This window comes from Chionomys nivalis, chromosome 6, assembly GCF_950005125.1.
Source record: "Chionomys nivalis chromosome 6, mChiNiv1.1, whole genome shotgun sequence".
NCBI classification, from domain to species: Eukaryota; Metazoa; Chordata; class Mammalia; order Rodentia; family Cricetidae; genus Chionomys; species Chionomys nivalis.
The window spans coordinates 51,351,819-51,360,474 of record NC_080091.1 but is presented as its reverse complement, the minus strand read 5'-3'; the positions used below and the strand labels follow the sequence as shown (position 1 = coordinate 51,360,474).

The 8,656-nt window shown below is 38.3% G+C and overlaps 1 pseudogene; it reads left to right on the top strand.

Annotated features, from left to right (window-relative positions):
* The first annotated feature begins 1,806 nt into the window (after positions 1-1,806).
* LOC130876127 (histone deacetylase 1-like) lies at positions 1,807-3,340 on the top strand (annotated as a pseudogene).
* Positions 3,341-8,656: the final 5,316 nt, after the last annotated feature.

The window sequence follows — 8,656 nt, the reverse complement described above, 5'->3', positions numbered from 1 at the left end:
AGTTCTCAGTAGTCCTCAATGTCCACTATGTTCAGCGAGTCCGGTTTTATCCCATGCTTTTTCAGACCCAGGCCAGCTGGCCTTGGTGAGTTCCCGATAGAACATCCCCATTGTCTCAGTGTGTGGGTGCAAGGAATCTTAAAGAATCACAAACCTAAACTTTTATATATGAAAAAGAATCAGTCAGCTTTACTTTAAAACTTTAGAATACATATCCATTCATTAATAGTTTTTTACATCAGGAGATTGAGGACAGAAATGGGTATAAGGAATTAATCATCACCTTTGGTCATCAACCAAACCTAGCAAGGAGAGTATGTCAGTCAGTAATAATTGGGCTGCTTTGTTTTTGCTCCCTGACCTTAAAGAGTTCCACATTCAACTATGTGTCTTTCTAAAGCTTTAGATTGTTTTCTTGTGTTATTCACCCCAAAGTTATTTAATAAAAAACATCTTAGTCTAACTTGGTTATTTTCAAAGCTTTGTTTCAGTTGTGATGCACTCTGAGACCTGTGAACATATCTCCTGATATTAAGGTTGAAAGAATTTAAACTAGCTGGGCTACTGGGATTCAATTGTTAGTCATTTTCTTGAGGTACAGTCCATGCAGCTTCTTAGGAGTGACTCACAGACCCTGGCTGTAAAATATATCCTTGTGTTTATTTTGATCTATCAAAACTCTGTATAAGCTATCGTTATTATTATCAAATTAGACAGTACAGCTTAGGAAGGAGTCATCTTCTTGACAATCCATAGGTAAAAATGCCCAGTAGAATTGGATGTTTCCTAAAGATAATCACACTATATTACAGGTAGTGGAGATATCCCTGTGTCCACTCACACCATGCTAGATATCAGAGAAAGAGAGCTGAGGCAAAGACGTAAAGATACAGCAGAAACAAAAGACATTCCGGGGTCTACAGTCCCATGTCTTTGACTGAATGAGATTGACCCATCAGAGGATGCCCTTCTGATGGGCTGACACCTGGAACTTTAATTGCAACTCACTACTCCTCTGGCATGGCCAATGGCAAGGATGTAAATGAAGTGCATGGGAACTCAAGTCCTCAGAAGGCAGACAACTGAAGACATAGTCAACTAAGACTTCAATAACAGAGCATTGAAGTTGCAGAGGCTGAACAACAGACATTTATCTTAACTTTCTAGAGGTCAGATTTAAAATACCAGATTCTTGTCAGGTTCAGTTTTCCTGAGTCCATTTTACTAATTTTGAAGACAACCACCTTGGTCATCATGCGGTCCTTCTGCTAGGTACATACTCGTCTTGTGATCTTAATTCCTCTTACAAGAATGCTAGTGTTATTTGAGTAGACATATGACCTTGCTTAACTATATTTTAAACACCTTTGTCAATGAGTAGGGTCTTCAAACAACAACCACTGATTAACAAATGTATCACAGGCCCATTTGGTGTGGGTATTTTCTTTCCTGAGTTTCCCTCTTCCTGACTAATTCTAGCTTGTGTCAAGTTGACATAAAACCAGACATCATAGTTTGGTAATTAATTTTAGCATCAAATTGTAACCAATACAAAGTAGAATAAATTATGGCTTGAGCCAAATTTAAACTCTGAAACATTCAGTTATATGAAGGAAGAGAGGCTTCCTAAATGCCAAACTTAAACATAAGGCTCAAGTTTTATTAATGAACAAGTGAAAATGTTAAACTGTATTAGGAGAAGTGATAGAGGTGACATTTTTATTTTTCCTAACTCCCATGTCTTTTCACAATGCTCAAGAATTCAGGTTAGAGACCGACTGATGGAAGGGCCAGAAAGCAGTCAAGATGGCGCAGACTCAGGGCACCAAGAGGAAAGTCTGTTATTACTACGATGGTGATGTTGGAAACTACTATTATGGACAAGGCCACCCAATGAAGCCTCACCGAATCCGCATGACTCACAATTTACTGCTCAACTATGGTCTCTACCGAAAAATGGAAATCTATCGTCCTCACAAAGCCAATGCTGAGGAGATGACCAAATACCACAGTGATGACTACATTAAATTTTTGCGTTCCATTCGCCCAGATAACATGTCTGAGTACAGCAAGCAGATGCAGAGATTCAATGTTGGTGAGGACTGTCCTGTATTTGATGGCTTGTTTGAGTTCTGTCAGCTGTCTACTGGTGGCTCTGTGGCAAGTGCTGTGAAACTTGATAAGCAGCAGACGGACATCGCTGTGACCTGGGCTGGGGGTCTGCATCATGCAAAGAAGTCTGAAGCATCTGGTTTCTGTTACGTCGATGATATCGTCTTGGCCATCCTGGAACTGCTAAAGTATCACCAGAGGGTGCTGTATATTGACATTAATATTCACCATGGCGATGGTGTGGAAGAGGCCTTCTATACCACAGATCGGGTCATGACCGTGTCCTTTCATAAATATGGAGAATACTTCCCAGGAACTGGGGACCTACGGGATATCGGGGCTGGCAAAGGCAAGTACTACGCTGTTAAATACCCCCTCAGAGATGGGATCGATGACGAGTCCTATGAAGCCATTTTCAAGCCAGTCATGTCCAAAGTAATGGAGATGTTCCAGCCTAGTGCAGTGGTCTTATAGTGTGGCTCAGATTCCCTATCTGGGGATAGGTTAGGTTGCTTCAATCTGACCATCAAAGGGCATGCCAAGTGTGTGGAGTTTGTCAAGAGTTTCAACTTGCCTATGCTGATTCTGGGAGGAGGTGGATATACCATCCAGAATGTTGCTCGGTGCTGGACTTATGAAACAGCTGTGGCCCTGGACACAGAAATCCCTAATTAACTACCATACAATGACTACTTTGAATACTTCGGACCGGACTTCAAACTTCACATCAGCCCTTCCAATATGACTAACTAGAACACTAATGAATACCTGGAGAAGATCAAGCAGCGGCTCTTTGAGAACTTGAGAATGCTACCCCACGCGCCTGGCGTCCAAATGCAGGCAATCCCTGAGGATGCCATCCCAGAGGAGAGTGGTGATGAGGATGAAGAAGACCCTGACAAACGCATCTCCATGTGCTCCTCTGACAAACGGATTGCCTGTGAGGAAGAATTTTCCAATTCAGATGAGGAGGAGAAGGTGGTCGCAAGAACTCTTCTAATTTCAAAAAAAGCCAAAAGAGTCAAAACAGAGGATGAAAAAGAAAAAGATCCAGAAGAGAAAAAGGAAGTCACAGAAGAGGAAAAAACCAAGGAGGAGAAGCCAGAAGCCAAAGGGGTCAAAGAAGAGGTCAAGTTAGCCTGAGCAAGATCTGCAACTCTGGCTTCTTCCCAATTTCTCAGATTTTATATTTTCTATTCCTCTGTGTATTTATATAATATATATTAAATATAATGTCTCCAAGGACTAGATAGGAACCAGGGACCAGAGCCCAGGGCATTGGAGCTGAGGGAACTCTTTCCCAAAGACACCTTGTCCATCCTGCTCAGGTCTTAGCTTTCAACCACATAGGGTCTGAGTGGAAAGAAAACAACCAGAAGAAAGGATCGTGAACTGCCAAGTGCCTGCTTTAGGAGCTCTGCTAAGATGCCCTTATTAAGCTTTCTAGAAGGGGTGACTGGGTCTTCTGGGACCCCTCATTTTCAGGCTTAGGTAAAATCAGCCACTTTTAGATCTGTTCTGTTTATACCCTTCCCACTCAACTCAGGCAAGCAGAAAAACGCCCACTGTCCTGTCTCCCCCAACTCTGCAGGTAGAGATGTTAGCCTAGCTTCCTTTTTGAGATATTTTCATTTTGTGAGACTCTTTGTAATAAAACAGCACATTTCTATAAAAAAAAGAATTCAGGTTAGAATAGCAGGTTTATTTTACTGAGTATTTCAAAGAGTAATAATAAGTTATATTTTCTTTTAGCTTTTCAATTTTGAGAGTTTTTTCTATCTCCATTTAACCTCAGAACAACACTCAAATACATAAGCATTCCTATGGCTAGAAGGTCAAAATGACAATAACTAAAAGCAATGGGTGGTTCAGAATGTCCTGGGAGCAGAGAAAACACATCTGACAGGGTTAGAAGCTGTGAAAGATAAAGAAGAAAGCAGCTCTACCGCACTATGGCCTTGATTAATTAAACCAGGGTAATTAGTTGAGAAAGTGAAGTCTGGAGGTATAGACTTTGGGGAGAAGACAAATTCTGGTTAAATTTAAGTCAATGTTTGCTTCTTTTCATTGTATTTTCAAATTTGTAAAACAAAACTTCTAAATGCTCTAGCCTTTCATTTTCATCCTGAGTAATAGGTGTCTTTGGAAAGTACAAATCCCATTTAAAGCATAACTCTTTCAATAAAACAATTATGTAAGAGAAAGAAAGGGGAAAATCAAAGGGTTGATTTTGACTTGGAATGATCTAATAATGTTTAGCATGTACTAATAAGAGTGAAAACTATAGCAAGACAATGTAGATTAAGAGGCTTATAAAGAACAAAAAATTATTTCTCACAGTTGTAGAGACTGAGATATCAAGACTAAGGTGTGAACAGATTGTGTTTCTAGTGAGGGCACACTGCTAGAAAGTCCTAGAAAGTTGTCTTTTGTCTGTGTCCTCCCAGTAATGGGCTAGAATGTTGTAGCACGTGGGCAAGGAGTTACATGTTGCAATAAAAAAAAAAAGTCTACTGTTCCTTGGTAGCTGTTTCCTAGTTAGGAAGGAAGTTAGGATTATTGAAATAAGGAAACTACAGTCATGTCTTGGGAGATGTGTCTACTGATAGTCAGGATACCTTGTGGTTCAAAATTCTTGGAGTTCAAAGAGCTTCTTCCAACTGCATCAGAAATTAAGAAAACCTGATGCTTTTCTAGCTTTTCTATTTCATGTGGTCACATTGATGAAGAGTCTGCATCCTCAAATGTCCCCAGCTTCATTATGTCATTTGGGCAGTAGTTTTGACCTGTCTAGTGGATTTTTCTAAAGAATCACAGGAAGAAACATTTGTAAAAGGGAGATCGAGATTATGAAGATTTGAGAGGGAAAAATGATCTCCTTGACCCATGTATATATGTCACCCATTTCACACATCATAAAACTCAGAACCCACTGTGTTGCTATGTCCTCTTTTCAGAGATCACACTCAGAATCCCTTTGAGATATATTGGACACCAATAATCACTTAACTGCTATTAAAATAAGATATAATGTCTACAGACTACCTTGATTACAGTCTTAATTGGGAGATCCATGTCACCCATTCCAAGGCTCAAGAAATATCTGTGAGGAGGTAGAAAGGGCATGAGAAGTGGAAAAGGGAGAGCCGTTAACTGAAAAGCTATGGCCATGTCAGTCATGAACTCACAGCAGCTGCGATGGCCTGCATAAGGCCTGGAGAACATCTGGTTATTAAACATTCATAGATGGGGAGGGGCTGGTGGGTTCAGCTTCACCCAGAAAAGCATTTGGCAGTCCAGAACTTCTAGGGGAAAGGAACCACTGTCTTCAGCAACTGGTAAGTACTAGTGGATGCTCCAGTCACATGAACAATGATGCCCAAGGCCCTGGTTAAACCCACAAAGAAAAAAAAAAAAGTGAGATGGGGATTTGGTATGTGGGGATGGGTAGGGTGAGGAGGCTAAGAGAAGAAGGAATGACTGTGACCAGAATACAATAAATACATGTATGAAATTGGCAGAAAATACATTATAATTTAAAAATCCCTCCACATGGCTCAGTGGATAACGGCACCTGTTGCCAAGCACGGACATTTGAGTTGGATCCTCAGATTTTTATGTTAGATATAGTAGAGTCCAGCAAGGCATGCTCTGAAGTGTAAGTGTGTGCCATGGCATTCTGGTACCCACATATGTACTGGTTCAAAACTAAAATGAAAGAAAAAATTCCAGTAGTTCCTGGAACCAGTGTTATATCTAGATTCCTTAGTCGGCTTGCTGACATAAAACAATACTAAAGCCTGATACACTCAAACAAGGGAAATGTACATCTTCCCCCGTCTCGCTGCAAACGTGAGATCATGCTGACAGCGTACACTGCTGCCCTCTCATGAGGGCCGTTTTCCTGGCTGCCTCTTCAAGTGTGCTCACTTGGTGTTTCATGCTGAATGGGTGCTGGAATAAGACATCTCTGTTTATCTGAGGAGCCTGTTGGATCAGGATCTTACCCTTATGACCATAACCTTTAAGAGTTAACCTCAGGGTTAACAGAGGCTAACGGTAACCGTAAGGTTAATGTTTTATTTGAATTACTTCCTAAAAGTCTACCTAACCCAGCCAAAACATTTTTTAAGCATCCCAACTTTATGTTGATCATCATATAAAAAGTAACAAAGTATTTTATAGCAATTCTACTTTACATATATTCTTACCTTATAAAATCTCCTTTTAAATGTGTTATATAACTATAAAAGTAAAATACTTTGTAGTGCTAAATTATGATGGTTTTGATTTTTTACTCTAAAATGTTTATGAGAAAAAATGAATTATATTAGAAATAAAATGTCATATTTCATAAATCAAATGTTTGCCTTCTGCTTAGTGTTTATACACACATGCATGAAGGAGTATGTGTTTTATGTTTAGGGTCCGCAGTTATGTAAATCAATCTTAACTATTAAAAATAAAATTAAAACACCTAATATAGAATACCTGTATATCTATGGATAGGAAAAATAATTCTATGTCCACATAACAAAATGATTAAATTCACTGTTACTAAAATACATGTTAATTCAAATTTTTAAAGGAATTTGGGGACTTGATGGGTTAAGAAAAATGATACACATAGAGTGGGTAGAAGGAATGCTTCTGGGAGGGCTTGAGCAGGGGAGAGATTGAGATCAAATACGCTGTACAAAATTTTCACAGAACTAATAAAAACGAGGAGAAAAAAAGCAATTTTAATATCAGATAAAAATCTTAAAGGTCACATGGTGATAAACTTTAAAAATTGCCTTTATGCATCTCTTTTTATATTATAAAATAATAAGACTCATAAAAATTCATTAAAATGTGCATAACGTGAACCATAGCAAACCTTTACCAGGAATATTTTATAAAAAAAATATTATTGCTAATTTTTTTCTCTATTGGAAAAGTAGAGGAAATTATCTGCTTAAAATGAAGTGTTGTGCAATTTTATCTCCATAAAACTGATGTGGTTTAGAAAGCAAGCCTTGGCCTTCCAAGCATGAGAACCTGAGTTTGATCCCCAGAACTCATGAAGAGTTGTAAGAGTCGGGTGTGATGGCCGATGCTTAGCATTCTCGCATTGAGAGTGTAGAGAGCAGGGGATGCCTGGGGCTCCCTGGCCAGATACTCTGTCCTACCTGGTGAGTACTAGTCCGGTCAGGGTCAGGAAACCTGTCTTTAAAAAGGAGGGGGATGGTAACTGAAGAACAACACCTGAGTTGTCTTTTGGTCTCCACATTCATGGACATGTAAGTGCTCATGCACTTCCACACATGTGTGCGTATTTAACCATAAAAATGCACATACACAAGCAGAATTTATGAAACTATTATAACAAAGATTATACAAAGTGAGAAATTATAAGAAATAAAACCTTAAAATTTGAAATTATAAAGGCTTCAAGATTATGAGAAACATGCTCATAGACTATATAGCCTTCAGGCAACGTGTTTCTGCATGAAAACACAGACGGAAACACAAACGTGTGCATAGATGGAAGGCTACTATAATGCCGGGATTCAGATGAGTCCTCTTTCTTTTCTCCCTTCATTTCTCTTCTTCTATCCCCAAATTTTTGATGCTTGTTATTTTGGTGCATATCCCAGTCTCCTTTAAATTTCACTATGTAGAAAGTATGGTTCAGTTGTAAAAAGCACATTTCCAGAGGACCTGTGTTCAATTCCTATCACAAATGCCTGTAAATCCAGTTCCAGGGGATCAAATACCCTCCTCTGGCTTCAGTGGGCATCAGGCATGCATGTGATACCCAGACATAAATGAAGGCAAAACACTCATACCCATAAAATAAAACAACATCACAAAGTAGCCCAGAGTTTCCTGGAACTCAAAATCCATCTGCCTCAGTTTCATAATTGATGGGACTTCAGCTGTGTGCCTGAAGCTATTTTCTTGTCAAATATTATTCCATTTATCCTTACCATAGCCTATAAGTAATAGAAAAGCATGTAGAAATCAGTACAATGGAAATAAGTAAAAATTAGTTTATTATATTATTTGTAGATTTTTTTTATTTTCAAATTCAACTATTTTTCCCTCCATTAAACTCTAACAATAGCACAGGAAAAATTCAATGAAAGAGAAGCAAAGGAATCCTGGCTATCAGAATACCCACAAATAAAGTATACGTTAAACTAATTATTATTAGATTTTCTTACACTAAGTACACTAACAAAATGTATCCATCCATACACTATGCAAAGGACAACATGGGGAAGTAGAAATGTGTTTATGCTTATCTAATAACAATCTTATCTCATTAAGATTTTCTCGTAAAAAATTTTTAGGCTGTTTTTGGAAAAAGCCTAAGACTATGTGATAAATTGTAAGACAGACTTTGCTTATACTTTGTAAGAAATATATATATTAAACTGGAAGTTAGCTTGTTAAAATAATTACAGAAGTTATTATAATATTAATTCATCTTAAACTTTAGCCACTTACACATTTACTTACAAATATGCTAAATAAATGTAAATGACAGAATATAATC